This window comes from Prionailurus viverrinus, chromosome B1, assembly GCF_022837055.1.
Source record: "Prionailurus viverrinus isolate Anna chromosome B1, UM_Priviv_1.0, whole genome shotgun sequence".
In the NCBI taxonomy this organism is placed as follows: Eukaryota; Metazoa; Chordata; class Mammalia; order Carnivora; family Felidae; genus Prionailurus; species Prionailurus viverrinus.
In genome coordinates this window covers 141,483,722-141,510,241 of record NC_062564.1, presented here as the reverse complement: position 1 = coordinate 141,510,241, position 26,520 = coordinate 141,483,722, and the positions used below count along the sequence as shown (strand labels likewise).

Below are 26,520 nucleotides of genomic sequence, written 5' to 3'. Positions count from 1 at the left end.
AAGAGAAGCCATTTGAACACAAAAGGCCTAGAAAGAACCCCCAATAAGAAGGAAAATGAAGGGGCGCCTGGGTGGCTCAGTCGCGGCCGACTTTGGCTCAGGTCGTGATTTCGCGGTCTGTGAGTTCCAGCCCCGCATTGGGCTCTGTGCTGACAGCTCGGAGCCTGGAGCCTGTTTTGGATTCTGTGTCTTCCTGACCCTGTGTCTCCCTGACCCTGTGTCTCTCTGACCCTCCCCCGTTCATGCTCTCTCTCTGTCTCAAAAATAAACGTTAAAAAAATTTTTTTTTAAAAAGAAGGAAACTGGAAACTATGGCTCCATGCAGAAAACCTGAATTGAAATCTTTATGATGCACCCACTATCTCTTTGACTGGGGAAGTCATTTATACCAATTGAAACTTAGATTTTTTGTTTGTTTTTTCTAAAACACTTTCTTTACTTGGCTAGGAATATTTGGAGGAGGAAGCAAAAATGCAATGTTTTACAGAGCTCCTTTAAAACTAGCAAATTGCTCATTAAATTATTTTTATTAAATCTTTTCTAAATATTACTACTGTGGTATTATAAAAACCAATGGTGGATCCTCTTTACATTAGGGCTATCTGCCACTTTTTAGTACTGTATCAGTAGGCACTGAGATGAAGATTAAAAAGGAGAAGTTAAGAATTGCATTACCAAGCACGTTGATATATGATATATATAAACACCTTTTGAAAGTGATAAAATGACACCACTGAGACATTTGAAGTTTCTCTAACAACGATTTTAATAAACAGCCTAGGTTACTTTTGTGTGTGTGTGTGTGTGTGTGTGTGTGTGTGTGTGTGTGTGTGTAATGCAGCCCTTAATGATGACACTGGTAAATTTTGGCTTTTATATTCAGTCTGGCTGAATACCCTTGGGCCAGACAGCCATCTGCCTTGGATGCTTCAGGTATTGTTTTTGCTAAGTATGAGACCAAATGACCTTTGAAACACCTTCCATGATTCTACTATTTCATTAGGAAACAGTGTATATCTTTTTTTTTTTTATTTTTTAACCTTTATTTATTTTTGAGAGACAGAGAGAGACAGAGCATGGGTGGGGGAGGAGCAGAGATAGAGAGAGAGAGAGACAGAATCCAAAGTAGGCTCCAGGCTCCGAGCTGTCAGCACAGAGCCAGACATGGGGCTTGAACTCACAAACAGTGAGATCATAACCTGAGTCAAAGTTAGACACTCAACAAACTGAGCCACCCAGGCACCCCTAGTGTGTATCTTTATAAAGTTGTATTATGCTATATTCACTATACTTTGTCAGGAAACTCTGTGTGTGTGTATATATATAAATATATATATATAATATTTTATTTATATATTAATATATAAATATATAGTATATATAACATAACTATATTCTTATAATATATATTATATTATTATACTATATAATATATTAATATAATATGTAATAAATATATTAATTAATATAATTATATATAAATAAATATATATTATAATATATAATGTAATAAATATATGTATAATAAAGTCTAAGACTCAGTGAAATGGAAAAGCTCAGATGATCATGACTTTCACATTAGTTTGTATCAGTGATGTAGGAGAAGAGGTAGGGATAGGATAGGGATACAGTGTGCCCTATGTCCTGGACTAGAGGTAAAACTTTGTATATGGATCAATTGTGGAAGTTCAACTTTGAAGAATATAGCTTTTGGGAAAAATACAGGGTCATGAGGTTGAACCCAGGTGGTACAATTGTGTCTTTATAATTTTCAGTCATTTAAGGTGCAGAATCCTTAGGTCTTGAACAGAGATAGGCATCTAAGCATCTAAAAATATCGAGACTGGCATTATGAAAGATTTTCCCATCAAAAATTGTCTCTACAAAATGATGTCTGAAAAAATAAATCATGCTAAATAATATTAGCATAAATAAATAGTATTAAATATATTAAATATAAATATAGCTTGTTATATAATCCTTTTGGAAGGTTGGCAGGATATTAGCATATTAAAAGCACTGAAAAAGACCACAGTTTAGAAACCCATTTATCCATCTATAATCTAGTATTTCCAGGTGACATCACTCCCTCTCTTTTTGTTTTTGGAAAGCTATAATACGTTGGAGACAAGAGGATATCGGAGGCAAACCTAAAATCTTTGAATCTAATGGTATGGACTGAAAGTTGGTGGGGATAGAGGTGTCATGGATTCATTTCCAGGCTGTAAGCAATCCTAATAATATTCAACTGCCTGAAAGTAGATAATCATGTGACCAAAAGTACAATTTCCAATGATATTAGTGGATATGGGGAAGAACTAAAATCTCTGCTGGAAATCATGGAAGGGACAGACTTGTTAACCATGAGGAGAAAAGGAGTTCCCACTTATGGGAAATAGCACATTGTGATGTTGCAGTGCTTAGAGACCTCTGCAAAGTATGAATGGGTTTGCTGTGAAGAAATGAGCTAGACGAATGTTATTACCAAATGAATATTTGGTTATACAATTATTATTAATTCTCTTTGCCTTTGCTACCTCTTTCTGTGGCAGTTGAAGAACTCTAAATAGTCACTTTCCTAGTCTCACTGGCAGCTATGGGTGGCATTGTGATGGAGTAACAGCTGGCAAACTGGAAGGGGAAGGTGGAAAACTTGGGAGAAACATCTTGCTGTACAACAAGAGGGAGGAATGTCTGTCTCTCACAAATACCCTCCAGTTCTGCATCCTTTCTGTAAATGAGGCTTGTTACCATGAAGTGAGAAGCCAAGACAAAATGGTGGTGGAGTCTATGTCCTTGAGTAGCTCAATCAATTATAGCTCCTGCTTAATTGTGTACTTTTCTAAGAGAAAACAAACTCTCTTTGTTTAAAGTTATTGTTAGTTGAGTTTCTGTTAATTGAAGCCAAGCAAAACCTAATTGGTAAAGTAAACATGTTCTAAAGAGTGTAAATATTAGACATTCTGTGAACTCTATTTCAAAGATATGCAGTTCACAAATCTTAATAAGATTATGATGTCATCAAGTATTTAATAAATGAGTATTCTATATCCAGCACCATGCTGGATATAAAAGAAATACAAAACTGTCACAGCCTTTTAGAAACTTACACAGTGACAAGAATTGCAAGATTTAAAAACATAAAATACTAGAGTATAAATAGTCTCTTTCTCTCTATTTTTTTTTCATGTTATAAACTAAATCCTACAAAAATTCAGGCAAGGGAAGGAACAATGTTGTGTGGATCAAAACGAGAGCAAGGAAATCATGGTATTTTTATCGCTCTTATGTAGAACAGTGATTGGTACATAGTAGCCATTCAATCAGAGTTTATTAAATTAAAATATGATTTCCAAAGTCTTGAAAAAGTGTAAGATATGAGTGACATGCAAAATGGGAAAGGCATTACTCTATGATCTATACATATGTTGGTGCTTGTGTGCATGTGTGTACATATATATGAGAGAGTTAACAATAAACAGTAACTTGAAGAATTGACCCAGTGTGTGCTCGAGAAGGTGGAGATGTGACTCTAGGTGGTCTTAAGTGGCAGCTAGAATTGGTTTTTAGAGACGAAAGGAAGTACCATGATTTCTTGGGCTAACTGAGTGAGATAATGAATGGAGGGTTTTAGCAAGATTAATGTGGTTATAATATGCAGATACACTGCAAAGGAAAGTCATTTAAGAGATTATTATAGCAAATAAGGCATTTAACAATGAATGTTTTTATGAGTGGTGGCAACAGGATTGTAGGAGAATGAATTTATCTGAGGGATGTTACCAGAAGAGCACTTTCTCCTCCCTTGCCTTTTCTCCCTTTGTCATATCCTCTCTAACCCTGGTTAGATAACACTTCTCCTATTCAACACCTGCATCTAAGAAGGCATATGTGGTTGAAAAAATATATACAACAATACCAACTGGACTAATTTTAAATTCATGGCTTCAAATTTCAAGAAAGTCTTTAGTACTATTCGACAACCCTACTAGACTTCCTTAGTCCACTTATACCCTCATTCTTCTAGACTACTTTTTAAACTTCTCTCTCCTCAATCCCCCAACACCTCATACCCCATCTTCACTCACTCTGTCTTCATGGAGGAAATAAAAGCCAACAGAAGACAACCTCCACATCCTCCCAGAAGTCTACTGCTCTAATTTCATCTAAGCCCATATACTTACTCTACCTTCCCAACTTTTAATTTTGGATTTACTGTTCCTTCTCTTATTTCAGTCAACGCTTCCTCTTGTGCACTGGTTCAGCCCTATCATGGACTGATAATGTACCAGTTTGTGATGAGACAAGTACAGAGATGGAGAATAAATATATAGAAATTTTTATAACAACTTAACAGTTGACTTTGTTGAATCTTACAATTTAAAAATTGATCTTGTATATAATGTGAGTGTATTTCTTTCATTATTCTAATATTGATTTTGTATTTGACAGAAGCATTAGTCTTTGACAAATTGTGGGTGAGGGCTTATTTTTCATCACCAGATAGTTTGAGAAACACTGCATTTGATAATATTTCTTTGGAGGATTTCTTTTTTTTTTTAATGTTTGTTTATTTTGAAAGAGAGAGCACAAGTGGGGGAAGGGCAGAGAGAGAAGGAGAGAGAGAATCACAGCTCAGCAAAGAGCTAGATGTGGGGCTCGATCCCAGGAACCTTGAGATCATGACATGAGCCAAAATCAAGGGTTGGACTGAGCCACCAGGCACTTCTCCCTTTGAGGATTTCTCTCCTTCAATTGTTCCCTCTCTTGGAAGATCAAATTTTTCTTTTACTATATCATTTACATCATTATACAAATAAACTGTACTAGCTCCTATGTTAAATTTCCCCGAACATATCATTCCCCTTCAGCTCCTGTTCTATTTCTCTACTCCTTTTACAGAAAAACTAATTGAAAGAGTTATCTGTTCTCAGTATCTCTCATATGCTTTTTCCCCTCATGTCTTTGTACCATTCTGATAAGAGTTATCCACATCAGTCCAAAATACTTGATTTGTCATACACACCAGTGATCTTTACTAGTCAAATCTAATGTTTAATTCTTATTCCTAATGTTTCTTAATCTATCATCATCATTTAGCATAGTTATTCACCCTCCTTTTTGAAATATTTCCTGTGTTTAGTGAAGCCGCATTCTTCTTGTTTTTCTTGCCTCACTGGCCACCTCCTTGTCTCCTATAATAGATCATTTTCACCTTTTTTTAAATCCTGGTTGTTTCAGGACTCAGCCCTTGAATTTTTTCTAATCGACACCCACTTCCTAGATGATCTTATCAAGCTCCATGACTTCAATGACCATCTCTAGTCTGATGAGTCCAGTCATGACTTCCTTCTCATTGCTAGATTCCATTGCTATAGCCTTTTTGAATTCTAAATTTCATATTCATATATCTAATTGCCTATTCAACCTTCTCTGTTTGAATATCTCGTTGGCATTTCATACTCAAAATATCTAAAATAGAGGCACCTGGTGACTGAGTTGGTTAAGTGTCTGACTTCGGCTCAGGTCATGATCTCACAGTTTGTGGATTCGAGCCCTGCATTGGACTCTGTGCTCAGTTCAGAGCCTGGAGCCTGCTTTGGATTCTGCATCTCCCCCTTTCTCTGCCCCTCCTCTGCTTATACTGTGTCTTTCTAGCTCTCTCAAAAATAAATAAACATTTAAAAAATATCTAAAATAGACTTCTTAATTTTCTCCCCCAATTCTTTCCTCTCCTAGTCTTCCACATCTCAATAAATGTAATCCCATCCTTCCACTTTCTTTGGTTAAAATCTTGGGAGTCGTCTTTATTCTGTCCTTTTCATAAACACGTATCCAATTTATTGGCAAGCCCTGTTGCTCTACCTTCAAATTACAGTTCAAATCTGACCATTTACTCTACTTAGGCTAACCACAATCCAACCCATCATCATTTCTCTCCTGGATTTCTTCAGTAACGTCCAAACTGGTATTCCTTCTTCCACTCTTGCTCCTCTGCAATCTGTTCACCACATGGCAACAGAGTGTTGTTGTTGTTAAAAACCTAGGTTTGCTGATGCATAGGGGCACTTGTACCCCAATGTTTATAGCAGCACTCTCAACAATAGCCAAATTATGGAAAGAGCCTAAATGTCCATCAACTGATGAATGGATAAAGAAATTTAGGTTTATATACACAATGGAATACTACATGGCAATGCCTTTTGTACCAATGTGGATGGAACTGGAGAGTGTTATGCTAAGTGAAATAAGTCATACAGAGAAAGACAGATACCATATGTTTTCACTCTTGTGTGGATCCTGAGAAACTTTACAGAAGACCATGGGGAAGGGGAAGGGAAAGAAAAAAAGTTAGAGAGGGCAGGAGCCAAACCATAAGAGACTCTTAAAAACAGAATACACTGAGGGTTGATGGGGGGTGGGAGGGAGGGGAAAGTGGGTGATGGGCATTGAGGAGGGCACCTGTTGGGATGACCACTGGGTGTTGCATGGAAACCAATTTGACAATAAATTTCATATTAAAAAAAAAGAACAACCTAGGTTAGGTCAAGTCAGTCCTCTATTCAGTACCCTCCATTGATATCTTTCTTTCCCAAATTATTATGCTGGGCCACTGTTCCTGATAAGACTCTCTTAATCCCCTCCCACTAACTTACTTCCTTTCACCCACACAGGTGTCCTGCTGCTCTCCGAACACTGAGCTCTTTCCTACTTGACAGCCTTTGCATTTACTGTTCCTTCTGTCTGAGCTGCTTCCTCCAGTTTTATGCAGGCCTTGCTTACTACCTTAATTTCATGAGGTCTGAGCTCATTTCTCCATAGTAGAGAGGCATTCATTTCCTGTAGGTTTTACAAAGTAATGCTAATTCCCTCTGCACCACTCCTTTAACCCTTTATTTTTCTTTACAGCACTTTTCACCCACCTATTAAAATATTATACGTGTTTGTTTGTTGTTTCTCTCTTCTAGAATTATTATGATGGGAATCCTTGTAAAACATCATTATTGCTTTAAGTTAGTTGGGTCCATGCGTCCTTTGGCCTGTTGGACAAACTTGGTCACAAGCTCGCATTCCTCTACTCTCCCTCTCCAGTGTTGTTTATGCCTTTTAGACATGACTCTCTCCCACCCACCTGCCCTCACATCCCCACTTCTCCTGGAGCGTCCATTACACGGGCATTCAGTTTTATAACAGAGCATGGGACTTGCAGGGCCTCTGCCAAAGCCCTGCTCACCCAAAGTCATTTAGTGAAGGAGTCCATTATGATCCACACTTGCAGAGCAAAATCCCCCGCGTCGGAGGCAGCCCACTTGCAGCAGACGCACTCTCCTCCTAATGGCATTCTGCTCTGTCTGGCATGCTTCCTGATGGGGACGCTGCCCCCCTGGAAGAGCACCAAAGCACATAGAAACATCCAGTAATGACAACAGCCACAGCAATAAAAAACAAATATTCACAGGATTGCCTGAAGAGAGACAAAAGAAACCGAGCTTTTCAGGGGCTGTGATTGTTCAGGTTTTCGCCCCTCAGCATGATGGCATGACCAGGTCAGGCACCTGACGTCCTCTGCTCTCTTGCAGTTTGGCATGCTGGTTCCTCCAGAAGCCAGGTTTTTATAGAAACTGACAGTTTTATATTCCCAAATTCAAGAATCTTTTCATGTGGTAAAAGAACTTTAAAAAAGGTCTTTCAGTTGAAGGCACCCTGGAAACTCTTCCAATAACTAGTGCGAGGAGTTTTCATTTTCAGGATGTAATCATGGCACAAAAGATTCTTCTCTTCCTCTTTTCTGTTAGCATTATTGAGTCACTGCTTCATTTGAGAACAGAAAGCAGGGACCAAGAGGAAGGAAAGTGTGCGTTTATTAAGAGTGTAATTAGGACTTCACTTGTTCAATGAAAAATATTGCATTAAATCAGTAGAGTCTTTAGGAATAACATATTCCACCAAGTGATGAATTTCAAACTGTTTGTTCAAATAAAAAGCACATTGAAGGGCAAAAGGCATGTTTTATTAAATTATCTTTATATAGCTGAATTTCTAGAACAGGGATAATTCAAGGTTATATATTTAAGCAAACAGGAATGCTTTCAGTAGCTATAAATAATCAAAAGCACAAACCTAAATTGCAACCTTCTTCCTGAAGCAGCTTCATTTATATGTTTTAACTAAAGGAAAGCTGAGAGAAATTTCAATAGTCTTCAAGAAGATGCAAGCATATTACATACTAAATGTGCTTTATTTCCATGGAGCACAGAATGAAGAAAATGAATTTCAGCAGTGGAGATTTAGGTAAAATTTAGATGAATTTTCAGAATGAAGATTATTACACTTGGGGAGAGACTAATAAGGAAGGAGGAACCACCTTAGCAGTGGAATTCTAGAAATGCTCACAACTTCAAATATTTATCCAGACTCTGAACGTTTGAACAAGTCATAGAATGTCTCTGTTTTTTTTCAATCGTAATATGACGAGGTGGATCCTTACAGATCCTTCTGTCTATAAGGACATCGTTGCTTGGAGGCAAAGGGCTACACCGTTTGAATGGTTGAGGTCTTCTCAGGGAGAAGTTTCTTTATAATGAAGTCTCATAACTGCAAATGGAAAGCCCCAGACTGTTCTCTGACACAACAGCTTCAGGGAGAACTTCTGGTTCTTTGTCCTTCTCTTCTGGGGGAAACAGACTTTCCCTGCCTGTGGTTGCTGGCATGACACCCCATGAAGAGTTTATTTCCCCATCCCGGTGACTGGGAAATGGCATGTGCACTGAGCCCTCAGCAGCACTGAGGAGTTTTGGGGTGTGTGTCTTCAATACTGTGGGAGCTGACGTTCCCGTTGCTGTTTCCTAGGAGGAAACAGCAGCTTCTGGCTGCCATATGTTCATATAACACTGCATGCCAACTTGCATGCCATATCATGCCAGCCTGGAAACAAGTATGTTCACCAGGACTACATTAGCATCATTCTACTTGCAATCTAATTAATAATTAGCTGTCTTCCTGAAGCCCTTGAAGACAAATGTGAGAGCAACTTTGTCATGTTTATTAAGAATACACTTATCTTCTTGTGTTTTAATGTGGACAATGGAAAAGGGAAGTTTCAGAAATCTGTGGAGCATTGGTGAATCTGAGTAAAAGGTTCAAGGGACTCTTTGTGCTGTAGCTGAAACTTCTAGGGAGTCTATAAATCATCTCAAAATAAAAAGTTAAAAAAATCTGTGACACGAGCTCAAGGCTGGCCTCCTATGCCAATAGAGTAAGCAATAACTTAGTGTCCATGCAGGCGTTTACAAAGTCTGCATTTACAAAGTCCATGTCAGAAGCTAAAACTGATTGCATCCAGTCTTTTGCAGCTCACTTTAGTATGAATGAATGATTCAGAGAGAAATTATGAGAAGATGAGTGATGAAGATCAAGGAGGCCGATCTTTCCTACTCTATAACTCTGCCCCAAGTGATCCTTGAGGACAGTTCTTCATTGGGCTCCTAGCACTGGGCTGCTGGCTAGTGAAGGCTCTGTGTTTTACCAAAGTATAAATAATTACGACCATTTTGCATTTTTGAAAGCAAAACTTAAGTGACTGTGTATCTTGGACATCTTTACTTTGAAGACCTCTCGATGTAGTGTCAATTAATTGCATGCAGAATCTTTTACTTCTCCAAATAGAACTGTGTTTATGAGTAATTAAAGACACTGTGTGTTTTTCTTTATGTAAAAAGGAACATAAAACATAAAGCTTTTGTTTCTTTAAGCACACTACCTGGTGTGATTTCTCGACAGTTTAAGGAAATGATAACAAACATCATTGCTAAATAATTGAATATATTTAGGGGAAATATTCCTTTTCATTGAGTTAATGTTGGAACTTCACATTGTAAAGGTATTACGAAGAGGGAAATAGCTAGCTGTTTCTTAATTTTGCCACAAAATTGAACTAAAATAAGAGCAGTTTTTATTTAAGCAATGTTCAAATGTTAGATTTCTTACTAAAAATGTTGTGAAATAGGGATTAGGCTGTATAAATCCTTTTAGTTGATGTGTAAGCAATAAGTAAGGTAAGAAAATACGGTGAGACTATATTAGAATAATACATTTTACAAGTAAAAGGGAACTCACAATGTTGTTGCCAGTCTTCTGACTGCCAGCCATCCCAGCCATCTCTAGCTATTCATGCCACCCTAGCTGAAGCTCTAAATATAATGGAGACAGACTGTCCTTGAATCATTGACCTATAGAATTGTGAGCCTAATAAAATGATTTTTTTTAATGTTATGCAGCCATTGGTAACTGGAAGAAACCCTCCCCCTGCTCTACCTCTGACAGTTAGGTAGAGGATATTGTAGGGAGGCTGGAATGGTGAACTGGAATCCAGAGCATCTGGGTTCTACCTCGGTGCTCTTTTCCTAACCATTAAACAAATGTACAGTGAGTGAAATTATGCCATATACTTATTAACATATAACTATTCCTCACTAATATGCAAAAGGGAAATTTCAAAAATCTGTGGAGCATTGGTGAATCTGAGTGAAAGGTTCAAGGGACTCTTCGTACTGTAGTTGAAACTTCTAGGGAGTCTATAAATCACTTCAAAGTAAAAGTTAAAAATAAATCTGTGACTCAAGCTCAAGGCTTGTGTCACATACAAAATATATGCCATAAACAAATAAGGCTGTATTATAAAAGTAGTATCTTTGTAAGTAGCAAAAGCACTTCTTGAGGCTTCAAAACTTGTACTTCTCCCAATAGCATCTACATATTTATAATTGATGTTGTCAAAAGAGAATTTGTACAGTTTCCCAAACTTGTTGGAATTTTATTAAAAGAACCAAATTTCCTGGAAGGAAGTGATGATTTTATTCTAATTCAAACCAGACTGTTGGATATATATTTAGACAAGAAAAGCTAAGTACAGTGATTTTAATTGATATCCTGTGCAACAGCAGAAACCTAAAATATCTAATCGCTTGTTTTATGGGCAAAGAGGGAGAGTAAATCCCTCACTGACAACGGAGTGAGATACGGACTAGAAGAAAAGAGGAGTAAAATGCATTCTGAGCACTTACCTTTCTTCTCTTCTTTCAGTTTCTTCTAACTAGAAACAACAATTATATTTACTGTATGAATTATGATTTCAGAAAGAGGTTTTCTCTTGTAGGTTGTAACCTCAGTTTTGCGCAGAGATGCTAAAGAAGTAACAGATTCATGGAAAGTGGCGGGGGGAGGGCTTCTTCCAGTTACCAACTGCTGCATAACATCAAAAAAAAATCATTTTATTAGGCTCACAATTCTATAGGTCAATGATTCAAGGACAGTCTGTCTCCATTATATTTAGAGCTTCAGCTAGGATGGCATGAATAGCTAGAGATGGCTGGGATGGCTGGGATCCTGGAATGCCCCAGTTGCTCATTCTCTCACATGTTGGGCACCTGGACTGTGATGGCTGCAACAGCTGGCGGAAGGCTCTTATCATTTCTTCTGCATACAATCCCTCCACATGGCTTCTTTACAGCATACAAGTCCCAAAGTAGTGAGGGTTCTTACATGGCACTTGGCTTCCCTCTGAGCAAGAGTTTCAAGATGAGGGACACAGAATCTGGTAATCCTCTTAAAAATTAGGTCCAGGACTAGCAAAGCCAGTATTACTCCTGGCATGTTTGATTGGTCAAAACAATCCATGGCCAGCCCAGATTCAAAAGACTCCACACATTGCACCTTTTGATGGGGGGAGTGGCGTATAAGCGCAAGGAAGGGAGGAATTGAGACAGCCTGTGGAGACAGGCTACCATAAGCCATAAGGCAAAATTTCCATTTATGTAGTTTTATCGTTTTATAGATACTCATGTAGTTTTAACTCATGGAGATGATGCCCTATTATTTTTATAGATTGAAATCCACGGGTTAAAAATTATGTATGATAAGTCAATTTCAGATGTAAACTCAGGAGAAGCTGGAATGCAGTAAGTTATACAAACTCTGGAATAATAGCCACTGGGGAAAAAATAGTAGATACCAATGGTCTGACTCACTTTAAACTAGACTGAAAAAAAGCGCTGTTGTGATCAATGTTCTATTGGCAAGGAGGTACAATTGGTCTTTTTAACTCCAAATATCTATGATGTGTTGCAATATATGTATTCTTTTGTGGCCAATAAAAGTATGTCATAAAGTTCACTGAACTGTTAACATTGCCTGTCCATTTCAAGGATTATATCCAAGCATGTGACCAGGCCCCTGGGATGCTATTGAACTGCATAAGCGATCACCCAATGCAATTTGTTGGTGTGTTAAAGGAAGTTAAGTACATTGCTGCTGTGAAACTCCTCTAAGCACAAGTCTTCTTCCTCTTCTGTGGAAAAAAAAGTGCAGGAATTCTTTTATCAGGCTATTTGCAAGTCCCTTGCTCCTACACGTCAGCTGCCCTTGGCTGCAAGATAACCATAAAACATTTACTGCAAAGCCATGAAGAATCCATATGTCCATTTGATGTGTCAGGCCACCAAGAAGCCAGAGCTTGTGGGGTAGCATAAGGATATCTGAAGGTGACACATGCTGTCAGTTGATGAACAGAGATGCAGAAGGGGATTCTGGCAGCCTCTCTCTTGGCCTTGACAACTTGTGATGGTGACCAGGTGGGGTGTGTTATCTTAATAGTCTGGAGCTCTTGTGAATTATTTGCTGATAGATGTAAACAGCTGTTATTCTTGGTAATGGAAAGCAATTAGAAACATCTGTACTCTTGGCTATGAGTAATGCCTCCTATCCTCACTGCTCCCAAGTGCCAATTGGAAATAACTACATCATCGAGATGGTGTTGGCAATTCTACACTGCATTATGGGCTGATGATTAGTACTGAGCTGTGAAGAACACGAGGTGAAGTGCAGGAGAAAGAGCCTTTACCTGCGATTTATGAAGCAGAGGGGAAACACTGCTTTATCTGTGCTCCAGAAATCAAGCACTATGGCTTTGGGAAAAAAGTACATTCACATAGATCTCAGAACTATCTCAGTGTAAAAAGTCACCAGTTCCTAAGAGAAACTATGTTGATTTGTTCATTGACAAGTCTAACCTAGTGATTAAACACGAGCTATAGAAGTTGGGACTGTCCAGGTTTGCATCCCAGCTCTGCTACCTGTGTGGCTTTGGGCAAGTTGCTTAACTTCTCTTAGCTTTTGTTTCCTCATCTATAAATACCTACTGTATGGTACAGCTGTGAGAATCAAATGAATTTGTATATGGAAAGTACTTACTTAGAACAATGCATGGCAAATAATAAGTACCCAGAAAATCTTAGCTATTGTTACTAAAGATCTGTGTATTTGGCCCTGCTAGGCTGTGGATATAGCCTGAGGAGCATATTCAAGGTGGCTACTCTCATGGTGATCATACTTAGTGTAACGTTCATAAAAGCATCAAATCTATAGCCAAGTACATACAAGACACTTAACGTAGTTTCTCTTTTCTTTTGCTTTCCAGAGAAAGAGTTATATGTTAGTTTCCCAAAGACTGAAAACTAGGACGTATGATGGTTCCTAGATACTATTACTGGTCTAGTTGTTGACAGCTTGGAAGAAATATGAATCTGTAAGTGGATATTTTCAGGGTAGATAATAATTGAAGAATTTTGTTGTTAGATTTGTTAAGTAATTATATTCTAATACTCTCTCCTCCCAGAGATTGCTATAGAGTTTTTTTTCTTTTGGATGCTCATTAAGTACACAGTACATACACATTGTGAAATTGAAATATACTGCTATCTATATGCCTCATCATTTGGAAAGAATAGAGATCAAATTCTGTCTCTGGATGCAATTCTCCCAGTATATAGTTTCATGGTGGAGATTTTTGAGGAAGACCTGTTTGTCATAGGGAGAGGTGATAAAGAATTTGAGTGAATTCTGTCATAAGAAAGGGAAAAATTGAGGCATTTTTGCCCCTACATGTTGAGTATCATTTTAGGAATGATAGTCTAACAGACAGAGATTTTGTCCTAGAGTAAGACAATATTTTCACTCATTTATTCAACCAATATATAATCATCTCTTATTCTCTTTTCATATATGTAATATATATATGGGAATATATATATTTATGGAAATATAAATTATATATGTGGATTATATGTATAATATATGGAAATATATAATATATAGAAATATATATAATTTATGGAAATATATAATATGTATATGGAAATATATATACATAAATTATACATGTGGATTATATGTATAATATATGGAAATATGTATATTATATATGGAAATATATATTAGGAAAATGAATAAGAATGGGACATAGACCTTACAAGGTTACACTGATTTTTATGTACATTCTATTGATTTCGAACTTATATTTGATGTTTCTGTGAAGCCAGTAGATTGTCCTGAAATCTAAGTGTGCAATCAAAATCTAGAATTGTGAAAAATAGAGCCAGGTTCTAGTTTACTATGGACAAGGAAAAAAAATCAGATGCTTGAAAACTAGTGGAAAGGAGAAGTGAAAGTGTTTCTTATTCAAAATGAGAAGATTCTCAAAGTTAGGTGAGCTCGGACTTAGCAGGATATGCTGTAAGCAACATGCTAAATTTGCAGTGAGTCTGGCATTCTGTTGGGTACTAACAAATGCTTATTAATTTAACTATGTTTAAGAACTTTACAGTTTAGAAGGAGGAGACCTTAATCAAACCAATGTTAAGTCACCTTGACAATGCATTTGATATTTTAAAAGGACTAGAATATTTTAATGCTTTTTTCTTCTGTTGCTGAAATTCTTTACATGTCTTTGCACAATTGTTCATATAAAGGGAAGGCATGGTTTCTGCTATTCCCATTCATCAGCTATAGAAACTGAGACTTAGAGCATCTAATTCATTTTATAATAATTTAAACAAAAGTAACTTTCAGTCTTCTGATTCCTACTTGGAAATCTTGCCCCTGTGATCTTGTTCTTGTTTGCAGGGAGAATGCATTTAAAATCCAAAGGTTGGGGCATCTGGGTGGCTCAGTTGGTTAAGCATCCAGCACCTGACTCTTGGTTTCAGCTCATGTCATGATCTCATGGTCTTGAGATCAAGCCCCCTGGCATGGAGTCTGCTTAAGATTCTCTCTCTCAGAGTGCCTGGGTGGCTCAGTTGGTTGATTTTGGCTCAGGTCATGATCTCTCAATTCATGAGTTTGAGCCCTGTGGGCTCTGTGCTGAGAGTTCAGGGCCTGCTTGGAATTCTCTCCCTGCCCCTTCCCCGCTCATGCTCTCTCTCATTCTCAAAATAATTAAATAAACATAAAAAAGATTCTCTCTTCCTCTCCCTCTGCCCCTACCCTGTATGTGTGCATGCACATCTGTGCTCTCTCTCTCTCAAAAAGGAAGGAAGGAAGGAAGGAAGGAAGGAAGGAAGGAAGGAAGGAAAGAAAGAAAAAGAGAAAGAAATAAAAAGAGAAAGAAAAAGAAAGAAAGAAAGAAAGAAAGAAAGAAAGAAAGAAAGAAAGAAAAAAAAAGAAAGGAAGAAAGAAAGAAAAAGAAAATGCAAAGAGTTGACTAGAAAAGACAGTAAAAGCCAGTGGAGACTGGTGAATCCTCAAAAACATAACTGCACCATCACAAAGAAAGATAGGCATATGACACCCGAAGTGTAGCTGAAAATGAACTCTGGCTCAGGACGCATCCTGGAGTGATTTATTTGCAAACTTTTTTAGAAAAGAAAAATTGGCCGGTAGAAGCTTCCCTTTCTTTAGTTTCCATTTCTTGGGCTCCCATTACTATCTCCCCTACCAACCTCAACCTCATCCAATTAACCAGTTCCAGTGCTTCATATTTTTCTTCACCTCTTCTCCCCTCTCCACTGCCTTATTTTCATCCCCTTTTGGCTCCTGCTTGGACTCTTATGGTAACCCTGTTCCTATTCTCTTCCCCTTCAAATTTATTTTCCACTTAGTTGCCAGTGATCTAGCCAATGAACATCTGATCATGCTGTATTATTTCTTAAACCCATTCTATTAGTTCACATTGCCAAAAGAAGGTTTAAGTTTCCTAGCATGTCATACAATGCCCTGAATTACCTGGTTTCTACTTCTTCAATCCCATCTCTCACATCTCTACTTTGAAGTTTGTTCTTGAAATTGCTCGTAATCACCCTGCACATATGCCTTTATTCATACTGTTCTCTTTCTTGGCAATACCCTGTTCATATTTCTTTGCCTGAAAAACTCCTAGATACTCATAATAGTTCTCTCCAGAGTTATCTCTGCCAAGAAGCTCTCTGGACCAGTCAGAGCATAATAGTTGCATTTTCCCTGTGCTGTTTCTTGGGCTTATCTCTACCATTCACATCTCATTGTTTTTAATTTATCTGTTTGAGGTCTAGACTGTAGAGATACTTGAAAGCTGAAAGTTGCCTCTTACTGATATTTGCACAGTTAACATCCTTTATAGTGGATCCTCCATAAATATTTGTTCAATGATTAAAATGCCAATGAAGATTATTATAATAGTATTATTGGTTACTTACTATGTGCTAGGCACTGAACTAAATACTTGGCAAGAATTTTCTCACTTAGTTCTCCTAGCAAATCTAAGAGATATGTACTACTTTTATTCTCATTTAACATTTGAGAAACCAAGACTTAGAGTGAATACATAACTGTATTTAGGTCACACAGTTGCTGAGTAGGGGAGCCAGTGTTATAATACAGGTCTAACTGGCTCTCTTAAGTGTTCTTTTGAAATAAACTAAATTTTGCCTAAATTCTGGGTACTCAAGTTAGCCCTGAAATTTTCTTGCTATGTAACCTGGGAATTAAGACTCCTCCAATTTTATTTCCTTATCTAGAAAGGGGAACAATAATGTCTTCTCTGAGTAAACAAAATGGTTGCTATCGTCCCAGTTAACTCAATGTCCCTAATCCCTTCCCACCCATGTGCAAAGCCAGAGGGGCTCTGTAAACTCCTCTCTGCCTCTCAGTTCCAAGATCTCACAAAACCTCTCCTGGCTTTACCTTTTATCACCTACTCCATTTGGAATTGATGCTATAGATTCTTCTGGAAGTTGCTGAGCCTACCTCCAGGATGCTCTTGTTGTATTTCTCATCCATTCACTCTTTCAATAAATCTGTATCAAGCATTTGCTCTCCACCAGACACAGTTGTAGGAACTTGGGGCACATCAGAGAACAAAGAGGAAAAACCTCTGATCTTGAGGAATATATGTTTTAGTGGGAGTTTCAGAAAATAAAAAGCAACATTGTACCTAAATTAATTATATAGTAGATTAGAAAGTGATTTGTGATCATCTCAACTCCAGGTCATCACTTTGCTATGATGCCCAATCTTGGCTCTTAGTACCCAGTGCTGACCAGAGCTTCTGAGCCTCTCTGTATGCCTGAGATAAATAAATGGATAAATTTTGGATAAATGACATTAACAAATGGGTAAATAAATATGAGAATGTGTTGTAAACCTACTTTATATCTAATCGTCTCAGAATCACGTTGCTCCTAAGGGGTTAGCCAGTAAAGTTTCAGATGAGATAACCTAGGACTTCTCAGATAAAAATAAACACCCCTGGGGTGACTGGGTGGCTCTGTTAGTTGAGTGTCCAACTTCAGTTCAGGTCATGATCTTGCAGTTCATGAGTTCAAGCCCCACAATGGGGTCTCTGCTGTCAGCCTGTCAGTGCAGAGCCTGCTTTGGATCCTCTGTTCCTTTCTCTCTGCCTCTGCTCTGCTTGCACTCTCCCAAAAATAAACAAAAAAAAATTTCTTTTTTAAAGAAAACACCCCTGGCCTTCTACCCTAAACCAGATCCCTGATGGTATTGGGTGGGAGATGCGGGTGCATTTGAAGAAGAAAACAAACATAACTGACATTGTTCCAGGAGATATGTTCATTTCCTATCAGACAACCAGTACCAATAATCCATGGGCCTTTTTCAACCTGGGATAAACTAAGAGAAGTTCATAAGGTATAATAGAACCTACAAGTGGGTATTCTCTTGGGGGGAGTGAGAACATTTAAACAAAATATATAAAATACAATGCAAGAAGGCAATGCTAAGTGCCAGATGTCAGGTATAAATAACTCCTGTAGAAGTTCCTAGAAAGAAGTGATGGTTAAATTCTGGGGCAGCTTGTGAAGGCCCCAGGGAGGCAGTTAGCTTGACCTGTACTTAAGAAGAGGCCAGTAGTTAGCAAGTGAAATGACAGGGAAAGAAAGCTAGGAGAAAAAAGTGGACAACTAAGTTGAAGATGAAAAAATCTTGGACTTAGGGCTCCATTTATTTCTGAATTTCAACTATCAATTTTGTTTTGGGGAGCTATCCTTCCTCCTCTAGATACTATGCCTTCCCCTAGCCAAGGGATGGAAATGCAGTCAAGGTCAGTTTAATTATGTTATTTCCCTGGGATTTGCCCTTTGAGAAGAAAAATGACAAAAGGTGAAAGTTGTTGCCACTGACTCCTCTTAGGACCCTGAAGACACTAGCTTTGGTTTCTGTAACTTAAGACCTACCTTGATTCTTATCCTTTCTGAGTCTTTTTTTTTTTTTCCCTTTCCAGCTTTTCTTTGGATTCTATAAAATGTTCCATGTGCTTTTGTTAAATTTATGTATTCTATTAAGGTTTTCCAGTGTCAGTTTCAGTTTCTTGTAACTGGAGAACCCTAAATGATAAATGGCTTTAGGAGACTCTGAAGACTTTGAGGGAAAAAGGTGGCATCTTTCATTTATGTATATATACAGCAACAATGCTGGGTCCATTACGTGTACTTAGTAAATTTTAGCTGAAATAACACATGTGCACATGGCCTGGACTGAATGGAAGTGTTTATATGATGGAATGAAGGAAGTTAATTAATATAAAGAAAGATATAGGTACTATATCAAGGAAGGCCTTGAAGGAGAAATCAGATTCTTAATTATTTGAGAATTGAGAGGCCTTGAATGTTTTTTTATCCAGAGTTTCAGTGTGTGATGGGTAAGGCAGTGATGTAGGTAAAGCAGTATTTTAGAAAGATTAATTGGACATGCATGGAAGAAACTAACACTTATCAGCGCTTTCTAGGCTCTGGCTCAAATGGTTACCATGGATTACCATGAAAATTAACCAATTCCTCACAACAGTCTATGAGATGGGTACCCATTTTACAGATGAGGAAACAGAGTCACAGACTGGCTAAATTATTTACCTAAGATCAAACAATTACTATGTAGTAGAGTTGGACTGGCTCATAGGCAGTCTGACTTAAGAGTCTGTGCTTTAACCATTACATCATTCTGCCTCCATAGTATGGAGCCATAGTATGGCTATGCAGATGGGGAGAGGAAAGAGTTTTCAAGGAGGCAGTAAAGAATCCAGGTAATAAGAATCTGGGCTAGAGTTGTAGCTGTAGGAATAAAGTGTTGTCAGGGCTTGGTCTCACTGGATGTGGGTGGATATTTGGGAAAAATCAGGGGCCAAAACTAATTAGTAATTTATCCATTAATTCTATAAACATTTATTGAGCACCTACCAAATGTCATGAACTATTTCATCTGCACTCTGATGCCATGGTGAGCAAGGCAGGCAGGGTCTTTGTCAGCATAGAGTACACATTCTACTGAGAAGGAACTGACCATAAATAAATAAATAAATAAACCAAGTACCAATAAATGCTATGATGAAAATAAAAGAGTGAAGTGATAGAGAAGGAAAGGTCTCTCTGAGGAATTGACATGTATATAGTGATCTGAATGATGGGAAGGAACCAACCATCTAAAGATCTGGGGCAAGTGTCCCAACAGAGAGACCAAGTACAAAAGCCCCAAGGGAAGAATGATCTGGGCATCTGGGCATGCTTGAAGAATCCAAGTAAGGCAAATGTGTCTGGGGCATAATGAGCCAAGAGTATAAAGAGATGAAAACATAGCAGTGAACAGAGCCCGCCTTCTACAGGGCACTGGATGCCAGGATTAGGGGGTTTAATTTGGAAGGTTTAAATAGAGCAGTTACGTGATACAAATTCTGTTTTAAAGAAAGTTACTGGCTAATGTATGAAAAAGAAATAGTCATATAAAAAAAGGAGAAGCCAAGTACCATGTTAGGAGACCATAGCAGTGGTCCACTTTGTCATGATAGAGATGGAGTTCATGGATTCAGGGGATACTGTGGAGGCAGAATTGACAAGATTTACTGATGGGTTAGACATAGGAAGGAGAGGAAAGGAAAGGACTTCTAAATATTTGCTTGATCAACCAGGTTGACTGTGGTGCTTTGTATGACAAGTTAAAACACAAGGGGAAAGAAGGTTTTGCAGGTCTTGGAAGTTTTGTTTGGGGGTATGTTAATAAGATGCATATTAGAAGCTCAAGTGGAAATATCAAGAGGCCAATTGGATCTAAAAGCCAATGTGGGGCAAAGTTCAAGGCTAGAAAAATAAAACTCAGAATCACTGGAAATATAGATATTCTTTAGAACCATGGGATTGGATGAAATCACCTAGTGAGAAGGTATAGATAAAGAAGATAAAGAGTCCCAGATCCATACTAAGGAGCCTGCAAAGGAATGGCTAGTAAGGACAGAGGAAAAGCTAGCAGTGAAGTATCTTGAAGCCAAAAACAGAGAGGCTTTCCAGGAGCACAGAATGGTCCAATGCTGTTGAGAAGTCTGTAAAGATGAGAACAGAAATGTTACTGTTGGATGTGAAAACAGGGAAATCATTGGTGATGTTAATGTGCAATCGCAGTGGATGGTGAGCCAGAAAGCCCACTAAAAGGAATGAGGAGAAAATAAGAGGTGATGCAATAGAAGCAGGAAATATAGACAACTTTTTCAAGAAATTTTGCTGTGAATGGGGGTAATATAATGGGGTAGTTATAAAATTTTTTAATGCACAAAATTAAAAGTTCTTTATATGTTAATGAGAATGATGAGTGGAGAGGGGGAAGTTGATACTGCAGTATAAATAGAGTCCTATTTGCAGGAGGAAATTTTTTAAGGATCCAGAGCTAATGTGTATAGGGTGACGTGAAGATCTGACTTTTGATAGGAGGGGTCTGTCTTCCATTAAAACAGACAGGAAGGCAGAAATTACAGTTAGAGGTTCAGGTAAACTGGTAGATTTCTTTTTGGGAAGATGAGGGAGTTTCTGTCTCATAGCTTTTATTTTAATCAGAAAAGCTGAGGCAGGATTTCAAGTCTGGGTGACTTGGAAAACAATAGAATACACCACATGCTTACACAGAGAAAATCTCCATGGGTGTATGGAGACTTCACAGGGTATATAGAGATGAACAGAAGGCTTAGAAGTGGATAGTTTCTTCATCTGTCTCTGTTAAAAGTGCCTTCACTGGCTATGCATATCTTTCACATGGTGGAGGTTAGGGAAGGGGGAAAAAATAATTTTGCAAACTCCTAAAAGGAATTTTTAATATCAATACTCAAAAATCACTTATAGTGATATATTTCACACCTTTACGGAAACCAGGGAGCATAGAAATAAATACATGTATAAATCTCATATAAATCTGTTATGTTCATTGGAATTGTATTTTTTACTTACCTGTTGTTAAAAAAAATTCAGAGTAAATTTGAAGATGTAATTGGCTTCATCAAACAATTCATGAATCAATCAGCATCCCATCTAACAAGTAGAAGGGAGCTCCAGAGGGCTACAGAGAAGAAAACGTTTTTAAAGTCAGGACAAGGAAGTCATAAACAAAAAATAAAAGGATTATTTCAGGTTCAGTCACCTTCATTTGGGTTTTAGTGGGTAGATTACCTCATCTTCCTTTTCTGGATGAAGAGGGCTCATGTGACAGATTACCTTATTGGTGCTGATGAGAAAATTCCCAAAATGATTGGATAAGACTACCTTTCTGGGTGGTTGAAACTGAGTTAGGTTAAGTATTAAGTTATGGCTTACTGATTTGAGATCTTAACCTAAGTGACACCATTTTGGGCCTATGGTTTTCTTTTTAACACTGTACACCCCCATTAACTGCTGCAGAGCCCAGGGCCCTAATAAATATTTGTTGAAAGAATGAATGATTGAATGAATGAATACAGTGATTTGAAGAACTTGGAAAGCAAAGAATTACATTTTTTCCAGGATAGGTGCAATAGTACATAAAAGAAACAAAGCTTTCATAAGTGGAATCCTTTATCTCTAAATTTAAAAATAAAAGTGTAGTTGAGAGGGAGCAGAGCTAAGGTAGAAACTCTTAGGAGATGTAACTCAATTCTCATTTGGTTCTAGAAATTACTAATCAGAGTAATTTAAAAGGCTCCAGAGAAGGTTGTGATCCTAGGTTACAATTTAAGCCTGATAGCAGTATCCCACCAAAATCAATACCAAACCATGGATGTGTCTTGGGGAATGAAAGAAAGGCAATATGAATTAGTATAATGAAGCCTTGTTAGCAAAGTTTCCTTCTATTTAGTTCCTAAATAGAATCCTGACTGTCATAGAGCATCTTCTGTGGCAGGGCATAAATTCTGATATCCCTGCCTATCAATCAAGTCTGGTTCAAGAGTATCAGGTTTATTATGTGGGGAAGGGGTGGGGGGGAACCCCTGCAGTTAATCATCATTGCTAACAGCATCTAACAACGGAGTCTAGTTATTGTGTTTTCTTGAAGAATGGTGAATGCCTTTAAGAACGTGCAAATTGAATATTAACATATCGGTCGGGCAGTAGGTGACTAGTTTAATAAATTCTTTAAAAGGGTGTTTGTAGATTTTTTGGTAGGGTGCATTTAAAATCAGTTGGATATTACGTGGGTAGCTTTTGCAGAGTTGGTCAGAGCCAGTAGATGGTGGTCTTAAGTTACAAGTTGCATTTACAGTAACACCTGTCAGCATGTGAAATAACTACTTCTTTCTACAAAATGTCAAAATTCACTTTTCCATTCATTGGATGCTGCAAATTGGAAGACAATCGCATAAGAGAGCATTCTGAGATGACATGTTAACTGTTATTTTTCAAAAATAACCGTTTTTTTTAATCATAGGAAAATCGTAACATACCATTTAAAATCATGCAATTCTTGTATCAGAATGTGATATAAATGGCTTTATCCATTGTTTATCTCTTCTTTAAGAATTAAAAAGATTTTTAATTTCTTAATTAGATTGCTCTCTGTTGGAATTCTGGAAAACCAAGATCAAGTCTAAGCTGGAATACCTAAATAAAATATCCACTTAACATTCTCTATTGTTAAATGCACTTTAGAGATTCAGTTGCAAGAGTATTACAATACCTTGTAATTATGCAGACTGAGTAGAATTAAAGACTTTGGAAATTAATTTTGAGTTGAAATATTAAATTAAGTAGAATGTTTTATCATAATGGCATAATTTAAAACTAACTAAAAATAGCATTAATAATAATCATGATCACTCTCCTTTCATTAAAAGAAGAGATTTAGCACTAAATTATTAAATGATCAAATTTATGGTGCCCAAGTTAGTAAAGATTTTGTAGTAGTGTAAATCATGCTGCATGATTTCTGTCCAGTGACTATAGCAAATTAGTCACTATAGTAAATTTTACAGGGTGTTAATAATACAAACACTTCAGTGTTAGAAGCTTTGGTAGAACGTACTATATACATCCTTGGACATTCAAGTATTCCTTTTTTTTTTTCTTTCTCCCAGCAATGATTATCTAACTGCCATGGGTAGTAGCAGGGATGGACAATCACACCTTGAACAAAAGAAAAGGGTAAGCCTTTTATTTTTATAAGCCAGTGATTTATGATAAGTGATTTCTGCTTCTCCACATTAACCTTTGGGCTCCTTCTATTCAACAGTCTTCTGGTTTTACTTTCAAATTGTACCGTGTTCTAAGCAGAACATATGTTGCTCATTCTCTTTAATGATTCTGAGATCAACTCAATTTTTTTATTATTTTTAATTTTATGTTTTTTTAATTTACATCCAAATTAGTTAGCATTAGTACAACAACGATTTCAGGAGTAGATTCCTTAGTGCCCCTTACCCATTTAGCCCATCCCCCTCCCACACATCCCCTCCAGTAACCGTCTGTTCTCCATACTTATGAGTCTCTTATGTTTTGTTTCCCTCCCTGTTTTTGTATTATTTTTGTTTCCCTTCCCTTGTGTCAACTCAATTTTACTCTACAAACTAAAAAAAATAAAGAGGCAAGAAATGATTGCTTTTCAGTTTATTTAATATTATCCTAACATATATACATGATTTTTCCCCCTTAATTGAATTAGCTCTACCATATATGAGCTGTAAAATGGGTAAGCAACCTAAAATAGAAAGCAAACACACATCAACCGCTTGAGTGAGGAGAGGGGGTTGGTGATAACATAAAGTTATCAGATCTGAGAATCTCAAAAGTCATGTAATATTGCAATGGATTGGTACATGTTTAAAAATGTTGTGACTCCCCTAATCACTCCTCAGAACTTTGTCTTTCATAGTCTAAATATCAAGATCTGTGGAGGTTTTGTGCTACAAAGACTGTATGTTACATACCTGTTAATACATAATGCAACTTTTAGAAAATTGTGGGGAAATAAGTCACCTTACCAAACTTACCATTATGGATGAATTTCTGAGAATGTTAGAATTATTTTGGGCCAAGAATGCTAATTTAGAGCAAACCAATCACTTGTTACTTTTCTTTTACTTAATAACATTTTGACCATGAATTTATCCTATGCCTTTAGCATTACCCAAATTATTTTGGCAAAAGAGAATACATATCGCAGTGGAAAATTCTCATTAAGAACATGGATTAAAGATGGTGTGGGAGAAAACCCAGGCAGTGCATTCTCCCTTACGGAACTTTGGGGTGTCATTAACAAGAGGTTAGTTATTAGTGATCACGTATTCATTTATTTAGCATGGTCATTGTACTTTATAAAGTGATGGGTGAATAAGAACAACACAATTGGTATATCGATAGTATCAAAGTCACTATAGCTTAAGATGCTTTTCTTAAAATATTAATTCAACAGCTAGGATATTCAGTAGAGAACTACATACATCATACTGAGGCATTTAACTAGACTCAAGAGTCAAACACACATCTGAAAACATCTATCGACTCATTAGTATTGTTTCAGTAACTGCTTTGGCTTTTATATAACTCAGGAAATAGGAAATCATAACATCGTAAATAGTGTTAAACTGAACCTATCCATGTAGCCAGAGCAATTTTAAGCCAATCATTTCTCATTAGGCTAATGCTAGTAAAGTTTCTTATTCAGATAATTTTTTTTCTTTTTTTCTTCTTTTGGCTATTCAGTGGCCAATGAGGTGTAATAAGTTTTAGCAAATTGGGGCTGAGGTCTCTTAGGTTAGCTTTATTCTTTGCTGTAAATTACAGCAGCTTTATAACTGCTTAACACAGCTCTTGAATCAAAAAATGTCACACCTGAATTTTTTTGTTCAGGCTGAATGACTGGCATTAGAGAGGGGTGGCGGGGGTGGGGGAGAGAGAGAGAGGGAGAGAGAGAAAGTGCATACGCTCCTAGAATTCAGGATTAAAACTGCTTTCAGACTGTCAAACTGATTTATATGTTAACCATTGAGCAGCTGAAGTGGCAAGTAAATAGAATTTTAATATACTAGCATCTTCCCCTAATTTTGCCCTTTGCAGATTCTAATTTGGCAAATTGTTAAAGTTTTGAATTACACTCTGTGCACCTCCTGTTGACTTTGAATTGGATTCTGTATTTGGGGCTTTATTTTTTATTTCAGGCTCAAAACAAGGAGGTATGATTGCGATTACTTGCCTTTTAGACTTCACATCTATTTTTTAAGAAGAAAGCCAGTCACTGCTATAAGGACCCTCACTTAGTAAGCAGCAGGCTTACCTGAGAAAGATGATGTGACAATAAAAAGGGTACTGGTGTGGAAGTCTCTCTTCTCTTAGCAGCTTTCAGTAGGTCAGCAAATGTGACTTGTTGGCTGTTTTCTTGTTTTTTCATTGACAATTCATTACAAAATGAGGTAGGTTATTTTTTTGTTCTGACTGGTTTAGCAAAAACAGAAAAGTAATTAATACATAAAGTACCAAATATGAAATATTACTCTGCACAGAGGCATTTCACACTTCATTGATTTCATGAGTAGGCCAGAGGTGCCAGAACAATAATTAATATGTTGTAAGGGAAAAATTATTATGCAAGGTCAGCAGCGTTTGAAGACTTTACAAAGAAGAAGCATTAAAAAATATTCTGAAACTGTGTCTTAAATAGGGCTTAAAATTGGGTTTTAAATGGATATTTGAAGAAATATCTGTTTTTTTTCTATGAGAAATTAGTATGGGTTTTTCATTTATCCCTGAGAGTATGCCTCTTTTGCAAGCATAGAATAAATCAATACACTGGCATTTGGGGGAAATCTGAATAAATATGTGTGGGTATGGATAGACTAATGGATATCATTGTTTACATTTCCAAATTTTCAATGAAATCAAAAAAATTAAAACTGAAGGAAATTCACTTATATTATTTTTAAATTACTAACCAATACATGTTTTGCAAAAAATAACAATCTCAGCGAAGAAAAAATAA

The 26,520-nt window shown here is 37.1% G+C and overlaps 1 long non-coding RNA gene across 1 annotated transcript; it reads left to right on the top strand.

Moving 5' to 3' along the window:
* The first annotated feature begins 13,498 nt into the window (after nt 1–13,498).
* LOC125163286 (uncharacterized) lies at nt 13,499–24,801 on the top strand. The gene is made up of 3 exons (XR_007151381.1): nt 13,499–13,582; nt 23,624–23,690; nt 24,667–24,801. It is a non-coding gene; the product is annotated as an uncharacterized LOC125163286 (long non-coding RNA).
* The last annotated feature ends 1,719 nt before the right edge of the window (nt 24,802–26,520 follow it).